The 19489-nt window shown below is 43.2% G+C and overlaps 1 long non-coding RNA gene across 3 annotated transcripts in view; it reads left to right on the top strand.

The window, feature by feature from the left end:
• Positions 1 to 16750, top strand: part of LOC134369370 (uncharacterized) — a 39865-nt gene extending 23115 nt beyond the window's left edge. For all 3 annotated transcript variants that reach the window (XR_010022611.1, XR_010022612.1, XR_010022610.1), the window contains exons 4-5: positions 13702 to 13763; positions 13872 to 16750. This is a non-coding gene — a long non-coding RNA (uncharacterized LOC134369370). The remainder of the gene's footprint in view (positions 1 to 13701; positions 13764 to 13871) is intronic.
• Positions 16751 to 19489: the final 2739 nt, after the last annotated feature.

Below are 19489 nucleotides of genomic sequence, written 5' to 3'. Positions count from 1 at the left end.
GTGGCCCACATTACATGCATACAAAGGCTCCATTCACTTTAGTTGGTCTAATTGTGAAACCTATGCTCACCCTCTTCAGCATGCTGCCTACCAGATGAGTGTGTGTGTGTGTGTGTGTGTGTGTGTGTGTGTGTGTGTTTGGTGTGGGAGGCAAAGACTATGAATACTGTTTATATTTGCTTTGGAAATGGGAGCAAAGAGTGACACCATTGGAAAGGAAAGGAAAAATTAAGATTTTTCTATCAAATGTAATCTCTTGAGTGAAAGTATATAAATGAAATATGCAACTTCTATTCTTCTGAAATGAGTAAAAGTGAGATGACTGGGTTCTTACAGAGTGAACAGGGCTTGGGTGAAGTGTGAAATAGGCATGGTCCAGTCTGCATCACAGAAGAGTAAACAGATACCATTGTTTGGCAGAGATCATTAGAGAGAAGATGTTACTGAGAGCTTGCTGTGTCCTCCTCAGAGTAGTTTCCTTGGGCTGCTATAACAAAGTGCCACAAATGGAGGGGCTTAAAACAGTGGAAACTCATTCTTGCACAGTTCTGGAGGCTAGAATTCTGAGGTGGAGGTGTTGTCAGGGCCATGCTCCCTCCGAAGCTGCTGCTTGTGCTGCAGTGCGAGGGAGGCTCAGAGATCGTGTGGGCATCTGAAGGAAAAACTCATGTTGAGTGGAGTGAGGACTTCAATGAAAACCTTACACAGTTTTGGGAAACGGCACTGGATAGGAGTGCTGGAGCCAAAGAGAGCATTCCCCCTTCCCGAAAGTGAGGGTGACCTTTGCAGGAGTACTACTGAGGTCGGATTCACCTAGAAATGCAGTTTCATTTCGGAAATGCAGTGGCACTTGGGAGCTAATTGCCTGTGAAACTTGATTTTCTCATCCCCCACTGGGGCCTTTACCATACTTTACCTGCCCGTATATTTAGGGATCCCATCCTTCCCTGACTCTTTGGAACCTGTGACAGTCTCCACAGGCTTCTGGCCCTTTAATGCCGTTTTTCTTAAGAGAAGTCCAGCTTTATAGGACTTCATAGGAAGGCCACTGCCTCCCAGGGGTCTTGCACTGTCATGGTTATATTACCTCTGAAATAGTCCTGTAGAAAAGTCTTTAGCACGTCAATGAGGTGTTTCTGTTGCTGACAGGCCCCAGCTTACAGGTGACTGTGCTTCTGCCCCACCTCTGCTTCTGCATGTCCACCTGTCACTTCCTAGGGCTCCTCATCCTGTTACCTTGAGGCACATGCTGTTCCCTAGGTGAGGCCCTCGGCCCTCCTGTTCTTCATGTGGCTCACTTAGTTTCATCCTTTGGGTTTCAGCTTAAAAGTAGAGTCTACTAGAAGTCTCCCTTGCCATGCCAAGGCTAGTTAGGATGCCTCGCTCTTCCCTAGGGGCAGGCCTCTGTCGTAGCCCCTCACAGGATGCTGCAGCTGTTGCTTTCCCTCCTGCACTGTGAACCACCTAAGTGCAGAGGGCATGTCTGTTTTGTTCCTCACTGGATCCTCTAGAGCCTGGCCCCTGCCTCACAGATGTGGGGTGCTAAATAAATATTTGTGGAACATCTGCTCGTACACATGCAGCTCTGAGCCTGAATTTATGGTCAGCTTCCAGGACTGCTGCAGCAGTAATACTTCTCTTCTGGCCTGCCTTTCTGAGTATCACTTATCTATGTCCAACACTGATCAACATGTGCTAGGGGAGCTGAGAACATAAGGGTCTTCCTGTAAAACCCTTCCCATTAGTTAGGGGATCTAGAAGCTGATTCGGATTCTTTATACTTCATGGTTTCTGGCCTAGTGCATCATCATCTGAGCTAAGGCACTTTGATCATCTTTCTTGGAAAATCTTATCCAGCCTCCATGACACAATTGAGTTCAGAGACATACCTCCTTCTTTATTCTTTTTCATTGTTATCCTTCCCAGAAAGGGTGCCTTTATCCCTTTGAATGGCAAAATTATATACCACACATTCTGATAGATCTTGTTCTGGAAAGCAAATTAATTTGATCTCTGGTGAAATAGATTTAACTGATGTATTAGAGTCTGCTAATATAACGTGGAGTTGTTTACATTTAGTGCTTCATAGGAAGACTTGCAACAACAATACTACTGAAAAACCTGTGATACTTTATAGGTTTCTTACAATCAGCACAGTTGTCTCAAAAATAAGAAAAGAAAATTGTCACTTGACTTTTATGACAAAGTAATTGTGTAGCTATTTTCAAATGACTTTAGCTTTTTCTCAGTCAGCAGTCTGAATATTAGCTTATGTATTCTAGACAAAAAACGAGAAAAGCTCAGCGCAGACATCTAGAGAGGAATGGTGTCAGGATGAATCTTAAGCAGGATCATGGACACTTCTTGCACTGGTAAAAGGAGGGAGGAAAGACTGGAGTCGTGCAGGGTGTGCTTGTTGATAGCTTGGTGGGAAATGGAGGGAGTTTCTGATGAGTTCTGCTTTCTATCTGAGGCATTCAGTGTGGAGAAAAGAGCTAACTGCAGGTCAGAGTAGATGGAATATGGGAAGGGGTGTGGTAGCTGTGTGGCAAGCTGAGGAGAGGTCACACAAGCATTCCTGGTGGCTCGGAAGGCCTGGCTGAGGGCAGTAACCATGAAAGCCATGGTGGTTTTATGATTTTCTCTGTCCGCACGCGAAGACAGAGATTTGGATTGGGGTAGGTAGTGATTTCTTCCAGGTGGAAGGCTCCTGTGTCCTTTGATTATGCCCGTTTGGCAAAAACTCAATTCTGCAGAAGCTCATCTGTCTGCATTCCTCATGCAGGCCCGAGTAGCCGAACTCTGGGGACAGCACGACTACCCTTGGCACCACTGGCAGTCCCACCACATCTCTCCGGTTACTCCACTCTCCACACAGCCATCTCACACCACCTCTGTGCTCCTCAAACTGCTGGAGACCCTCGGCCCTCCTTCTCAGGAGATGAAATTTCCATGCTTGGACACACACTGTTCCTGCCTTCGCCTCTGTCATGCAGAGCAGCTGTCTTTCCTCCTCCCTCACGCCCATCCCTCCAGCCGGGCTTCAGATCCTGTCTCCATTTGCCTTTTCCGTTATTTCCTTTCTCTCCCCTAGTTTCAGTCTTTCCCTCTCAGTGGAATTCTTCCCATTTTTTCTTTCCTGAACTTTTCCTTGAAGTATAACATACAAATTCACGAATCGTAGAGCTACAGCTTGATGAATTTTCCCAGCTGTGAGGTGAGCACACCTGTAGACTACTGTCCAGAGTAAGATGCCACAGGACCAGAACCTCAGAAGTCCCCCTCGTGCTGCTTTCCAGTAAACAGCCCCCTGTCCTCTCTGTTTCCTAACAGCATCGACTAATTTTGCCTGTTTATGAACTTTATATAAATGGAGTTGTACAATGTGTGCTCTTGTGCTTGGCTTCTTTCAGACTCAGTCATTAAATGTTGAGGTTCAGTCCCGGGCTCCTCTTCACAACGTACCCATTCTTTCTTCCTAGGCAGACTTATTCCTCCCCAGTTCAGTTACCGTCTAATGTTAATGGTTCACACATTTATACTTTATGAAGTCCTGACATCATAGTGCCAGTTCCTTCTTTCCAGCTACTGTCCTTGATATCTGCTTTTGAATATCAAAAGCATGTCTGAAATTGAAATGAGAATCTTAATCCCCAAACGTTGTTCTTTTCTGGAGTTTCCTGTCTTAACGAATGGCTCTGTTTCCACCCAATCATTCAAACAAAACAGTTAGGGGTTATCCTTGGCATTTCCTTTTCCCTCACCCATTGTTTTCTGTCCAGCACCAAGAATGATTGATTTTTTCTCTCATGTCCCCCACTGCCTTAGACCAAATTAGCATTATTTCTAACACAACTACCAAGATAATCCCCTAACACATGTACCCCCAAACACTCTTGCTTTCTACCCATCTGTTAATTTCTGTACTTTAGCTACAGTTTTGGATTAACACTGCAAATTTGATGTTACAAACTTTAATACAAACATAAACTAAGCATTTAGATGGCTTTCCCCTGCTTTGAGGTTAAAGACCTCAGTCTTTAGCTTCTTCTGCACTATCTTCTCTCTTTTCAGCTCCTGCCGAGCTCCCCTGGCTCCCTGGTCTCTAGCCATACTGGCTAGTCCCTTCTCTCACCTTCCACTCTTCCTCCTTCCCCTCTCACCACAGTCCCCGGGTGCTCCTCCCTCAAGTGGCATGTCTCCTTTTCTACTTTAGATCTGAGCTCAGCTGTCACGTGGACTTCCCTGACCCCTCCCTGGGTCAGCTCTCACTTCCAGCCCAGTCCGAGGCTGTTGGAGTACCACAGGGCTGCTTTGGAACACACCACATAGCTGGGCACCTTTGATGACTGTCTCCCTACTGGACTGTAGATTGCACTCGGGAAGGGACTAGGTACATCTTTGCTGTCTGTTGAAGGCACAGTGTCAAATGGACAAGACACTCAGTAAACATTTGTTGCTTGAATGACCTGTGGAAGACAGATGAAGGAGTTTGATATATTTACAAAATTCACTAATTCTCTGCGGTTCCTGCGGTCTTGGAGCTTACGTTCAAGAGAGCAGGGAGAGGAAGACAACAAACAAGGAAATGTACGAAAGTGAGCAGAAGAATTTTGGGCAGTGAGTGGTGCAGTGCTGTGAGGAGAGTACTATGAAGCAGAATGATGTGGTGATGGACTGGAGGGTAAAGAGGTGAATCAGCTTGAGCTGATCAGGCCAGGAGCTGTCCTGCAAGAAGGTGGTGCTTGCACTGGGACCTGGGTGCTGAGAAGGTACCAGCTGTCTGAGGGTCAGGGAGATGTGCAGGTCGGGGAGTCATTTGAAGGTGCTGAGGGGATGGCTAGCGTGGAGACTGGAAAGGTGATGAGGGAGGTGGGTGTGTAGTGTCCTGAGAGCTTGGGGGTGAGATTGCAGAGGGCAGAGGCCAGGCCATGTCCCACTTGTGAGCCAGCGATCGGAGGGTGAATTTCAAAGAGCAGTGGAAGGCTGAAGCAGGGTAGTGACTTTATTTTATTTATGTTTTTAAAGATTAAGGTGACTGCTGGTAGAGGCCAAGTTGTGGCAGAGCAAGAATAAAAGCAGAGAGACCAGGTGCTTGAGAGGCTATTGAAGTTGTCTAGGCGGGAGGTGACTGTGGCCCAGATGGGGTGGGGTGTGGCTGTGAAGAGACGGACAAGGTTGGGACTGGGATTTGTTGTGGAGGAGAGCAGAATTTGCTGGTGATTTGGATATGTGGGGATGAGGGAAAGAGGAACTGGATAACTCATCTGGGTGGTGTTGGGGCAGTTTACTGGGATGGGGAAGAATGAAGAAGGAACGGCTTGAGGGGGGATTTTAGTTTGGAACTGTTTGTGGTGCCTGTCGACAAGAATTGTGGAGCAGGTCAGGGCTGGAAATGCAGCTGGGGAGGCAACAGCAGGATTGCCTGGGTGGAATCATACAGAGAGGCTAGAGCTGAGAAGAAGCAGGTCCTGTGTTGGAGCCCTGGGGCATCTGACATTTAGAAGTGAGCAGAGGCAGGGTGGGCAGTGAAGGCAAGGAGGGTGGCTTGTGAGGAGTAGGTGGGACCGGGCGAGTGGGCAGCATGCAGGGCAGCCGGAGCGGAGGGCCTTGCCAGGGGAATGTAGAGAAAGGCCTGCCTGCAGCGGTGAGGGCAGGGCTGAGGACGCAGCTCTGCTGAGGAGTTCTGTGGTGGGGTGAGCAGGTAGTGTGGCTGAGAGCTGGGGCGGGACTGTGGAGTCCAGAGAAGCTTGTACTAGAAGTGTTTGTATGAGCATGGACCTATAGGAAGGATGAAATTGCTGATTACCAAGAGAGAGGAATAATTGCAGCATGAGATTTTGAGCGGGCCCAGGAAACGCCAGCGTGGGCTGGCCCATCATGGGAGTAGGGCACTTCCCTGCCGGAACAGAAGGGGGCAGAGTGCGGAGCTTGCCAGTGGGAAAACGAGGGGATGGCCGTGCGATTGCTATTGGATTCTCAAGTTATCTTGTCGGGTCGTCAGCCGCAAGTGAGGGAGGCAGAGGGAATATAGAAGTATGAAGCAGTAATTTACAGTGTGGGAAAATGTGTATACTGAAGACTTTCAGAAGAATTCATGAGAGGCTTGAGTGCCCATTTGAGATTTGTGATTATGAATTAAATAACCAGTGTTTTCAGCTGCTTGGGTGCCTGCATGGGTAGGTGGAGAATTGTGTTTAAATAGGTTGGGGTGTTACTAAGAGTGTGGCAGGGGTTGAGGGGCAAGAGAGTTAACAGTGAAGCTGGCAGTGCAGACTGAAGAAGCATGAATGGATGGCTGAGAATGGATGGGCAGGCCTGGCTTGAGTCCTGTCAGTGCAGAGTTCCTGGAGCCAGTTAGCAGAAAGGGGAGGGAGCACGTGGTGGTTCCAGAATTGGTTGCTTAATACAGATTTGGGAGGGAGCACAGCTGCTGGTGAAGACAGAGCTAGAGTGTAGCCATGGAAATGGTGCCAGGAGAGGGGAGTGGGGAGCAAGTTGGAGTGAGGGAGGGGCCACAGAACCTGAGCCTGAGCCTGAACTGGAGGCCCTGTGGAGGCAAAGAACAAGGTTCATTTGGATTAATAGCTAGAGAGCTGGAAGGTGGGGTGTTTTGGTCAAACAACAGAGTTTCACTCAAGATGGACAGATTGCTAACAAACTTGTAAGATGACATCATGGTTGTCTTGTGTAATGATGTGCCTGGATTTGCATGGGTTGGTGGTATCAACGGAGGCCAAGTTTATTTAGCTCTATAATTTAGAATGCTACTGTTGCATATCTTTCTGGTGGTTTATGATCCCTTCACTACAGGAATCTTGTAAGCAAGGGATTACTGGTTTTCTTTCTTTATATTATGGAAAATTCCAAGTAAATTCAAAAGTAGCGAAAATATCCTTATGTACCCTTGTGAACCCATCACAGTAGGGGTTGAACCCCAGGTTCAAAAACTATCAACTTTTTGCCTTTCTTGTTTCATCTACCCTCCCTACTTTTATGTTTACATGAGTAGCCAGTTTATTACTTGAGTTGGGTTTTGTGGACAACAGCAGGTCACATATTGGGTGTTGGCAATCTCACCAATAATGTGAACATATGCAGTCAACATTTTCAAAAAGGAAATAAGTATACGAGTGTCTATCCTTTAGTTTCCAAAGCTTTCTCCTTTGCATTTTGACTGACTGATAGTATATAAAACATTTCCTGTGTGTGTGTTAGGCCAGGGCATCTACATTATCCCAATTATATAATTTAAAAAACAGATGCAAAATAGTGTTAGGTGATATACTCGCATGAAGTTCAAGACTTAAGTGGGAATCCATTTTTAAATTCCTTTCTTCCTGTCCCATTTTTTGGGTTGAACTTCATTCATACAGCACCTGCCCTTCATCTCCAATCTTTCTAAAGGCATCATTGTCCTGTCTTCACGCCAAACCTTTTTCTCCCTCACCAGCTCCCACCTCTTGTCTGTCATCACATGCTAACAAGACACTGTCCTGAATCTCCCTGGCATTGGTCTCTTCTGCACTGCTGTACCCTTCTGCAAGCCTGTTTCTTCACCAGTTTGGCTGTGAGATGTTAGTTGCTGGGCAGCAGTTTTCTTTTCTTAGTCGGTGGCGACAGCTCCGGGTTCATGGGCCTCTGTAGTTCTTGTGTCAAGGTCATAGCCTCATTCAGAACAGCACAGATGAGCACTCAACCTTTCTGCTTAGCAGCAGCTGTCTGGGTGCATGTGTGCAATATAATGTTAAGTCTGTGTGGCTGGTAATTCCTTCAGGAGTATAACTGGATTTTTCTTTCCTGCTGAATCGAGATGATTAGTCTTGATTTCATATCCAGCTGTATTAAATGTAATACAGATCAGAGTCAGCTTTCTGGAACATCAGTTGCAGCTTATCTGTCTCCACCTCCACTTTGAATAGTTGGCATTCCTCTGACACCTCCAGTTTTCCCCACGTCAGCACCTCTTGGACGCTGTCCCTTTGGGTGCTGCTCCCCGCGGTTCCTGTATTCACCAACACCTGCCCTGTAGAGACTGGCACCTTTTGCTTTGAGCTACTGGCTTGCAATCATAGGATTGTTTTAACAAGATATCTGTGAAAAATTAGAGCCGCCTTTTTCTTCCCCCAAGCAAAATTGGATTTTTTGGTAAGTGTGTAAAAGGAATTAATATATAAAGGGCATATACAAAAGTATGTTAAATAGTCCATATTTCAAAATCCACATGTAATCTTCCCTCCATAAGCACAGCATCATGGCTTCTTCCCAGGGCTATGGGCTATCTTCAGGGTCTGCAGCAGACTCAGGCTGAAGTTGGGGGGAAATCTGTGTCCTCACTCTGTACCTTCCTCTTGACCTTTTCCTCCCTGGAGGTATGGCCAGTGTGGGCTTTTCCCTCTAGGGATGTATCTGCCTAGAAGGAAAATCAAGACTGCTGCAGCAGACTCCTTCCTCTATACTAAGGCCCACAGGGCAGTTGTAGCATTCTCTCTTGATTATGGCGGGCTTTGGCTCTGTCTCTAGAACTAGGAACATTTGGCCTGAGCAGCCTTCATGGGGAAACACGTTCCCTTCTCCCAACCTGTTAATCCTGCATCCCCATCTCCAGATGCCCCTTTCCATTGCCATGGCCCAGAGCATTTATTCTCTCAGGACACAGTTTCCTAACATTTATTTAAGACATTTATTAATTTTTTGACTTCTTTACATCTCATCATCAGTTATTTATTAGCTAGTCCCTCAATTTCATCTGGGAGATCAGTGCTGATTCAGATATGTGTTGGTATCACAGAGTTTAGATGAAGCACAGATTCCTATTGACAAACTACAGGGAGAGAGGAAAGGCTCTTTTTCATGGAAGGTGGGGATTTGAGGCAGATGGGCTAAATTTTAAGTTTTTGTTCTCTCAGTTCTCAGTGGATCTCTGATTTTCCTGTTTGAGTTCTCTTCCAATGTAGGTTAAGTGCACAGACTGCTGGGGGTGCTCCCGAGGTCACAGGTGCAGAGTCTGAATGTTGCCCTTGGCAGTGTCAGGCGACCTCAGTGTGAGGCTCCTTCCTCCTTAGGTCAGAAAGGTGGCCTCACAGTCATACGGATGTCCCCTTGAAAGTCCTTGTAGGACATTAATGAGAGACATAAAGGGTGAGTGTTGAGTGAGAGATACCTTGGGAACATGGTGCATTTGGATCTATAGGATTCTGCAGCTGTAACTGCCCCCTTAATTTACAGCCTCCTTCATCTGTCTGGAAGCAGGCAGGGGCTGTGTTAGGAAGGTCTATTGTGATGATCTTTTTTGTTGTTTGCCTTTGTGGTCTTTGATTGGTTACATGGCAGATTTGCTGGAGTTTCTTTTGGTATGTCTTTTTTTCCCCCTGCAGAACATAACTTACCCTCCCCATCCCCCACCATGTGGTGAGACAGACGTGTTCAGCATTTTACCTGGAAGGAATGGCAAAGCCCAATTCCTCCTCAAGAGGAGCTCTCCTGGGAGGTCATGTAGGATGACCAGGGGGACCCGTCGCTGAGCGCGGGGTGCGCTGTCTGAGGCCTTTCAGTATAAGTGCCCTGCCCTTGCTGCTTGATTTCCCAGTGGGGTTCTGAAGACACACTTGTCTGGTGTTAGCTGGAGAAGGGAGGGTGGAGTCAGGGCTCAGCTTGGCTTCCTTTGAGATCTGCTTGTCTCTGCCCTCGAGCCTTGCCTTCTTCCCCTGCTGTTGGAGAAGTCTGTGGTTCAGGATCCTTGGGGGAAGTTACAGCTGCCCAGGGGTTATATTTGTTTAGTTCAAAGTTGCACCTCTGTGCCATGTGACTGGTCCTGGGATTAGTTTGCCATTGCAAGAAGAGCAGGAAAAGAATGTCTTCTCGACATTAACAGATTTTTTGTTTTGAAAATTTCAGCCACACACCAAAGTAGAGAGAATATTTTATTCATCCATTTATCCATCACCTAGATTCAACAATTAAAATGGTTTTGCCACACATTTGCTTTGTCTGCCCTTTTTAAATTTTCCTTTTTTTTGTTTGCTGAAGCATTTTAAGAAACATCTCAGACATCGTGTCGTTTTATTCTTGTATACTTCAGTGTGTATCTCTAAAGCTATAGACATTGGATTACATAACTACAATGGCATTATCACACAGTTAACAGTAGCCTTGTGTAATCTGATCTCCGGTCCCTAATCATGTTTCCTCAGCTGTCTCCTTTTAGCAGCTGGTTTATTTGTGTCAGATTCCAAAGAAGGTCCTACTGTTACATTTGATTGTTATATCTCCAGTCTCTTTCATCTATAGCAGCCCTGCCCCCACCCCCTTTTTTCCATGCCCTTGTTCCAAAAAAAGGGGCAGTTGTCCTGTAGACTGGCTCACCTTTTGATATTTTCTTGCTTGCTTCCTGGTACTTCCTCTATTCCCCCAGTTCCTTTAAGTAAAAATTAGCTCCAGAGGCTCAATTAGATTCTGATTCAGTCTTTTGGCAAGAGTGTTCCAGGTGGCTCTGTGTGTTTCTCATTGCATCACAGCAGGAGGCAAGCATGTCTGGTTGTTCCTCTTTGAGTTACACTAAGATTGATGAGTGGCTTCAGGGGATGACAGCCTGATCCTGGCGATGTCAAGTTCCAGGTCAGCCTTTGGGTGTGCTTATCATGGTCTGAATCAGATATCTCATCAGGGGTACATATATGTTAGCTGGGTTGTTTCATTGTTTTGAAAGAGAGTTAATAGGGGAACCATAGGACAAATGCTTATTAATTCTTTCCTTTTAATTGCCAATTTTCACGATAAAAAGTTGGTGCCCTTGTTACTTCCAATTTTGTCCATTGCCTGAGTCTTTCCATTTCTCTGCCTCTGTCTCTTTCTTCTCCACCCCTTGTAATCATTATGAATACCTGGGGTTTATATGTTTCGATCGATTGCATTTTCTATTCCTTTTGATGCTCAGTTGTCTGTTTTTAGCCAATGGTAGTCTCTTTGTCAGCTGGCTCTGTGTTCCTCTGGCATGACTCTTGCTTTTTGGCATAACAAGATGTCGCCGCTGAATTTCTAAGTGCTGCTCTGGCCTTGAAACATTCCTCCAAGGATCCCTTTGCCTCTTGGTGGGTAAGGGTATTAAGGGAAGGGGTCTAGGTGTGCTTATTACTGTCAGTTCCTATTGCTTCCAGGCCTTTTTGGTGGACAGAGCTAAAAGAAAAATGTATTCAAACTGATATTTCTAAATCATATTTTATGTTACAGGATTTTAATCTTGACTTTGATTTTATACTTGTATCTTATTTTTCTTACACTGAATCTTGGTTCCTAACTTACAGTATTAACATAAATTATTTTTTTGCATTGTCCTACTTTATAAAAACACCATTATTATTGTAACAGTTAAACTATTGAAGTTCGAGTTCTTTGCAGCTTTATTAGTTGATAGAATATGTTCTTGTAGGTATGTACAGTCAGTCTTAGTGTGCTCAAAAGTAATTTGTGGGTATGACACCAACATGATGGTTAAGGTTCATTCTTCTAATTTGGTTTTAAAATTTTAGGGATTGTTTTTTCTTTTTTATTTCATTTTATTTTTTGAATAAATAAACATTTATTTGTTTCCAAAGTCAAAACTACATAACAATGTATTTTCAGAGAAGTCTTTTTTAAAAATTTCTTTTAAAATGTCTTTTAGTTGAAATGTATTGATTGTACATATTTATTAGGTACAGAGTTATATTTCAATACATGTATACAATGTGTAGTGTTCAAATCAGGGTAGTCAGCAAATTAACTATCGTAAAAATTTATCGTTTCTTTGTGATGAGAACATTTACGCTCCCTCTCTTCTAGCCACTTGAGAATATGCAATAAGTTATTGTTGATTGTAGATGCCTAGCACTGCTGTATACCGCTAGGACTTATTTTTCAGAGAAGTCTTAACTTCATTATTATTATTGTTTTAATGATAACTTCATTATTATTAATAAGACATTGCATTATTGTGTTCTTTCTCCCTCATAGGTAATCATTAAATTAAGCTTTGGATTATCTTTCACCGTGTTTTTTTTTTTTTAATATATATAAGCAAAAATATGTATGTTTTCACATTCCCTTCCATTTTTGCATAGAAAGTTATATAGAATACATGCTGTTCTGTACCTTGCTATTTTTAATTAAAAGAATTACCCGAGTTAACTATGTATCAGTTGCATAGTGCTCTTCCTCATTCTTTTTTTTTTTTTTTTTAAATTTTAATGGCTAAGCAGTATTTCATTGTGAGAAAGTCCTGTAGTTGATTCAACTAGTCCTCTGTGGATGGGCCTTGGATTGCCTATAATTTTGCTATGACAAATGCTGTGTCGGTGAATAACCTGGTACATCAGTCATTTCCTATTTTTGCCAATGTATCTTTGGGATAGATTTCTAGAAGTGTGATTACTAGGACAAAGGATAGATGCATATATAATTTTTCAAGGCAGATGACTATTTTGCAGAAATTTGGGGTGTCTAGTTGAATTTCATAATCCCAACACTTCCACATAGAAGATTTATTTTGCCATTCTAATGTTAAATCTTCTCAATCAGCTATGCACCCCATCTTTGTATAGAACATATTATTGAAAGTTATTTTAAGAGAATCTGTTGATTTCATTTAATTAAGTTAATTGAAGTGTCACTTACTGCGTATAGAATGCAGGAAGTGAAAAGATTGCTAAGACATGATCCGAAACCTCAAAAGATTTCAGCACCGCACTCTACCGAGTGAGTCACGGGCCGGCCTTTTAAACCTCAAAAGATTTCAGATTGAATATTTTGGGATTTATTTTTTTCTTCTATCTTCTCCTCATTCTACTTGTGTATTTTGTCCCCCGCAGGTTATCAAAGCACTGGAAATAAGGCACTGGGAAGTGTACCTTTATCTCCTTTACCAAAATGAAGCAGGATTATGTCTGTGGGGTGTCCTAAAGTACTCTGTAGGTTCATTCAACAAATATTTATTGAACGCTTCCCCTTTGCCAAAATGTGACAGCAACACACAAAGTTCCTTCCTTGTGGCGCTTACATCCTAGTACAGGGGACATATCGAAAACCAGGGAATAAATAAGATAATTACAAGTTGTATGTGCTTTGAAGGAATCACATGAGATTCAGAGTCCAGCCAGGGACCCTCTTCAGCTGGGGGAGGGCAGTTGACACAAAGCCAGGCATTGGGAGAGAGTGGCTCAAAACCCGTAGACAGTATGTACAGAGGACCCAAGGCAGGAAACAGTGTGGGGGGTTTGAGAACTGAAAAAGCCAATGGCAGGAAGCAGTGAGCCAGGGAGCGAGGTGGGGAGAGCGGGGACGAGGTCATGCAGGGCCTTGATTTTTAGATGAAGAATTTGGGTTTTACTTTACAGTAAGAAACCATTGAGGACAATCAAGCAGGGGAATGATGTTTGGTACAATGTGTCATATATTATTTTTTCTGTAGATTAGAATGCAACTCACATATGATGTTTCATCTCCAAAAGGAGCAACACTGTGCCTTCTGAAGTTCAAAGCAGAGATAGTTTTCCTTGTAGTTCCTTTAGACAGCTGCTTTTCATACTCATATGTAGGTCTTTTGAGGATTACTTTTCTTTTTCAATATTTCCCTTGATGTTGTTCAGACGATTACAAGTGGTTGTAATTGGATTATGTATTTGGGCTATGAACAGGAACATGATATCTAAAAATTCTCTTCTTCAGACCGTGAATCCAAGAGATACGTCTCTTCAGAAGATAAGAGAGCTTCTTCAGGATCAAAAAAGGTTTGTGTTACTGCTGTTACATAGATATAAAATTAATTACAGAATCAATAGCAGTTTTCCAGACAAAAAAAGGCATTTTCTATGTATTTATTTATGTTTCTGTTACAGGAGACTGGCATGCTACCTATATAGGGAATTCCCAGAAGCAAGGCTGGTCATACCTGGAACCTGAAGAACTTGCTTCCTGCAAAGGTGTCCTCTCTGATGTGCAGGAGGCAGAATGTCATACTGACTCTGCAAGGGGAGGCTACAAGGGCTCAAGACCAACCACCAGTATCTTACCCTCGAACACAGGGGGATACACTGTGCAGTCCTTTTTCTAGAAGTGAGAAGTACGAGATTATTCTACAAGAGGAAGATTCCAGGGGCTTAAAAACATAAGGTTTGCACGTTGGAGCCCCTTGGAATGTTGACAACTCAGGATCTAAAAGAAAGTTCTATGTTAATGAGTTACAGAATTCATGTGGAGGTAAATGTCACTTTATAACCAATAATAATACTGAGTGAGGAACACTATGCAGGAAGAAACTTCCCATAGAAAGACAGGCAGGGAAAAGCTTAGGCCGACCTTAATCTTACCCAATAGAGCAAGCCTGAGATAAACTGCCACAATGGCCAAATAAGAGACTTTATGAAGTAGCAATCCTGTAACTTTAGTAGTTGTAAGCAAATTTTCTCCTCTAAGTCACGATACCAAATAGGAAAAATGATCTACAAGTGCCCCATGTGTAGGGAATTTTTCTCTGAGAGAGCAGATCTTTTTATGCATCAGAAAATTCACACAGCTGAGAAGCCCCATAAATGTGACAAGTGTGATAAGGGTTTCTTTCATATATCAGAACTTCATATTCATTGGAGAGACCACACAGGAGAGAAGGTCTATAAATGTGATGATTGTGGTAAGGATTTTAGCACTACAACAAAACTTAATAGACATAAGAAAATCCATACAGTGGAAAAACCCTATAAATGTTATGAGTGTGGCAAAGCCTTCAATTGGAGCTCCCATCTTCAAATTCATATGAGGGTTCACACAGGGGAGAAACCCTATGTCTGTAGTGAGTGTGGAAGGGGCTTTAGTAATAGTTCAAACCTCTGCATGCATCAGAGAGTCCATACCGGAGAGAAACCCTTTAAATGTGAAGAGTGTGGTAAGGCCTTCAGGCACACTTCCAGCCTTTGCATGCATCAAAGAGTCCACACAGGAGAGAAACCCTATAAATGTTATGAGTGTGGGAAGGCCTTCAGTCAGAGTTCAAGCCTCTGCATCCACCAGAGAGTCCACACCGGAGAGAAACCCTATAGGTGCTGTGGGTGTGGGAAGGCCTTCAGTCAGAGTTCCAGCCTCTGCATCCACCAGAGAGTCCATACAGGAGAGAAACCTTTTAAATGTGATGAGTGTGGAAAGGCGTTCAGTCAGAGTACAAGTCTCTGCATTCACCAGAGAGTTCACACAAAGGAGAGAAACCATCTCAAAATATCAGTTATATAAAACATTTTGCTATGAGTTAAAAAATCTTAAAACCCATAAGTGCCACTAGGAAGGAAACCCTGTAAATACAACATTGACCCAAGAAATATTTACAGCAATCCCTAGCAGAACATTCTTTTTGAGGAGGCATATGTGAGGTTGATTTTTTGATTCATGCCAAGAGTGTTCCACAACTTGACTCTGAATGTAGACTCCCCTGTCAGGTTCCCAGTTGCAGATGTGCGTTTCCTGGAATTTCAGCACGATGCCTCAGTGGTTGAATACTGCACAGAAAGACCATGATCATTGCCTAGCCTCCTGAGTCACCTTCTGTCTGTGCTTTACTTACGTTATCCCAGATATTCCCCCTTTTAGGAGATCATGCCCTTCTTTCCTCTTGATTTCAAGCATACTGGTTAATGCATTTGAAAATGGACAGCTCCCACTGAGGTAGTGTTCTGGTGTTTCTGAGGTTACCACTTGATTCAGCTCCTGCATATCTTTCCATATATGCCATTATTTCTGAACCCACTTTATATGTCCTGAAAGTGCCCATAAATACCCAGCCCTTCCTAGATGGCATTAAATTTCATTTTAGATTTCAGGTAACTCATGATATCCATTCACTTGGCCTATCAGAGAAATCATTGGCAGACATACATGCCCTTGAACTTTTCTTTAACCCTTTTTTAGTTTGGATTCTGCTAATCACTGTGTCTCTGTTAGTCAGACTTATTTTCTAGTGGCTGCATCACATATTTTTAACTTAAATTGTTTGGAAATAGCTGAATATAAATAGCAGGGAGGAAGAGGCAAGCAAAGCGAGAACTTTCCTCCATCCAGAATTGCCCTGTCAGGCTCCTTTTGCAACATGGAGCTCCTTACTAGCTGTGGGAGACCTATGAGCAGGGGGTACAAGGAGGAGTCACTGTTAATATTGAGTCTGTTTCTGTAGTCTCTGACAGTAATGTGTAGGAGTCCTCGATAGCCCTTCATTCAGTATTGTGTATCAGTTCCTTTTGAGGCATGATGTCTATTAATCCATCCTTTATTCATTCAACAAATATTTATTGAACATCTCCTATGTGCCAGGCACTGTGCTAGGTGCTGGGAATACCACTGAATAAGACAAGATCTCTACTCGTGGAGTTTACTTCTGGTGGAGGAGACAGATGATAAGCAAGTAAACAAATAAATAATGTAGTTTGAGATAGTGATTAAGTGCTATGAAGAAAATAAACTAGGGTGATGCTTTAGAGTGGTGGGGTGGGGTGGGGGTGGGGTGACATTAGCTAGCGGTCAGAGAAGACCTTTCTGAGGGGTGGCCTTGGAGCTGAGGCTGAGGATGGGGCACCAGCTGGCAGAGCACAGATGCTGCTCTGGTGGGGGGGCTTGCCAGAACATTTAAGGAACAAAAGGAAGGCCAGGTGCTGGAGTTGGGGAGCAGCGGGGAGGGGACAGATGTTGAGCTGCTCAGTATCCTGACTATTATAGGCTTTTTTTTTTTTTTTTTTTTTTTTTGCTAGATTGATATTAAAAACTCATGTGGAGGAACTCAAGGAATGTTTAGAAGACCAAAAGTCCCCAATGATGAGAACAAAAAGCAACCAGTTTTTAACTTTCTCTTCTCATTCCTATTTTCATTGATTTCCCACATGTAGTCCTTTTGCTCAGGAAGTCGCTGGGGGAAATTAAGAATCTTTGAAGCTCTGATATGGGTGATCAGGTTAGTGGTGTCTGTCAACTGTATAAGAGTTTGGAAAATGAAGTCAAAATAGTCATGGAAATACTGAAACAAAGCTTGATTTTCTCTCCATATTTGGATTAATTTCTTGTTTGACTGGAAGGGGTTTTCATATAACTAAAACCTCAGTGCATAAAGACAATTTAAAAGGAGCACACAATTTAGTGGGGTGGGTCATGAAACTAGAGATGGAATTTCGGGATAAATTAGTCAATATCTGGATTTTAATCCAGACAACTCTGCTAACAAGCCTTTGGTAAGTCACTTCACATACTTTTCCTCCTTTTTACAAAGAGAGGGCTGGCTTAGTTATTTGCTAAAGCCCCTTCCAGGCCTGAATTCCACAACTACGATTTACTGTAGTGTCTTATCACTTTCATGTCACAGTAGTGTGGAGCATTAGAGAAAAGCCTAGACTTTTAGTTAATAGAGAACCAGTTGAAATATCATTGATAAATTTTAGTTTTAGGAAAAATTGGTTTGATTTCTAGCTTTATTACTATTAGGTATGTGAGCTTTGGCAAATTGCTTAATCTTTGAGTCTAGTTTTCTCACAAAATGAGGACATTAGGCTAAATGATTTCTGAGTTTCCAGCTAGTCCTAGAGTTCTATATTTCTACATAGTTGAATTATTTTATCATGCTGTTGCTGGGGAATATGACTAACACTTTTGAAGCTACTAATTTTATGTCGAGCTTTAAAGTCCATAATTGTTATCTTCAGAAAATATTATTTGACCTACAGTATGTCCAAATCAATTTAATAAAATCACTTTATAACAGGGTTCTGTGCTTGACATAGTTGTGTGAATTCAGTGGTGATGGGTATGCGTGTGTGTGTGTGTGTGGTGGGAGATTAGCTTGTACATTATGCTTAGGGTGACCACATAATTTACTGTCCAAACTGGACACTTGAGAGTAACGGGTGTGTCTGGGGGAGTGCTATTAATATTTAAGACTGGTCAATGGGCCTAAGCTGGGACTGTCCCAGGGAAACCAAGGTGTGAGGACACCTGGCCCAGAGGTCACAGCCAAACAAATAACAAATGATTAAATTAGGTCAGGAATAATTCAAAGAATAGTAGGAAAGTCTTTGGCAAACTGGAGGAAGCATGCCCCGCTGAGCCTCTGCTCAGCTATAGCTCTGTGTTTCCATGGTGGAATACAGGCCTAAGGTTCCCTTATATTTTGTTCTTTCAAGAAAACAACCACCTAGGTTTTTACACAAAATTTAATGATCTTAAAATGTTACCAGCTAATTTATTTTCCCTGTGTGACCCGTTTAGCCGTGTGCTAGTCCCTGATGACTGTAGCCCTCTCCTGGCAAAGCGTTAAATCCTCTCAGCTGAAGGAGGGGGCCCATGTTCCATGCAACAGTCTCTGACAGTGGTTCTGGCATCTGCTAGCTTTCAGGGACAAGTCTGTATTCCGGTACCAATGCTGAGGTGGGAGCAACCCAAACTAGCCCTTCTGATGTGAGCAGGGTGGGAAGAGAGGTCACCTGTCGGCTCACAGGTCACCCACTAGGTCACTCCTGGTGTCTGCTAGGATTTAGAGTGTGAGAGAAGTCAAGAGCGACTTCACAGTTTCTAACTTGGGAGCCTGAGTAAATGGCAAATTGCAACTTGAAGATAGAACTCTGTCAGTTCAGAGCCCAGCATCCACGCAGCCTGCTCTATGAATGTGGGCACAGCTCATCACAGGCTCTCCGAGCAAGTGGCGGGAGGGGTTCCATTGTGTTCTGTGAGCTTGGGTGCAGTGCCTTTCAAGCTACCCTCTAACTCTTGGTTCTATTGTAAAAAATTTACAATTATTTATCAAGCAGTCTTTCTGTATAATTTGTTACTATTCTCAGGAATTTGAAGAAAATGGGTGAATGGAGAACAGAAGCAGACAGAAATAGTACTTAGTGGTAAAAGCAAACTAGGGAAGAGATGAGAAAAGTTAATAGTACCACAGGGCAGGATCCAAATATAAATAGCAAAGCTGAGGTAAGAAACACTGATTAGAAATAAAAATGGGCAGGAAAGATGAAGGTGATAGAGCTCTTACTTTGACCTTATGTAGTTTCTTAATTTTTCTGAACCTCAGGTTTCTCATCTATCAAATGGTTTTGAAAATACCTAACTTATGAAGTAGTTGGGAGAACTAAATAAACATGTAGTGCCTAGCATTTAGTAATATAATAAAATTACTCCCAGTTGCCTATTAAGGAAGATGAGTCGTGTTATTTGGAGTTCTTTTTGTTCTGAGCACTGTGATGGTTTTGGGCATCTTAATTTGGGGGCAGGACCTGGAGAGGGTGTAATTGCTCCACATAATGAGAGAACTTGAATGTCGCAGGATAGTCTGTGACAAGAAAAAGAGAATTGGAAAGGGAGTGGAGGAGAGGGAACCAGTGGAGTCGGATGGTATAAAGTTGTAAGCTCTCGGATATGAATTCTTAATGACCACAGAATCTTTCTTGAAAGTCAGGGGATGCTTGGTATGAGCGGATTTCAGGACTGAGTG

The sequence above is a fragment of the Cynocephalus volans genome, chromosome 2 (genome assembly GCF_027409185.1).
Source record: "Cynocephalus volans isolate mCynVol1 chromosome 2, mCynVol1.pri, whole genome shotgun sequence".
Classification (NCBI taxonomy): domain Eukaryota; kingdom Metazoa; phylum Chordata; class Mammalia; order Dermoptera; family Cynocephalidae; genus Cynocephalus; species Cynocephalus volans.
This window is presented reverse-complemented; position numbering and strand designations above follow the sequence as displayed.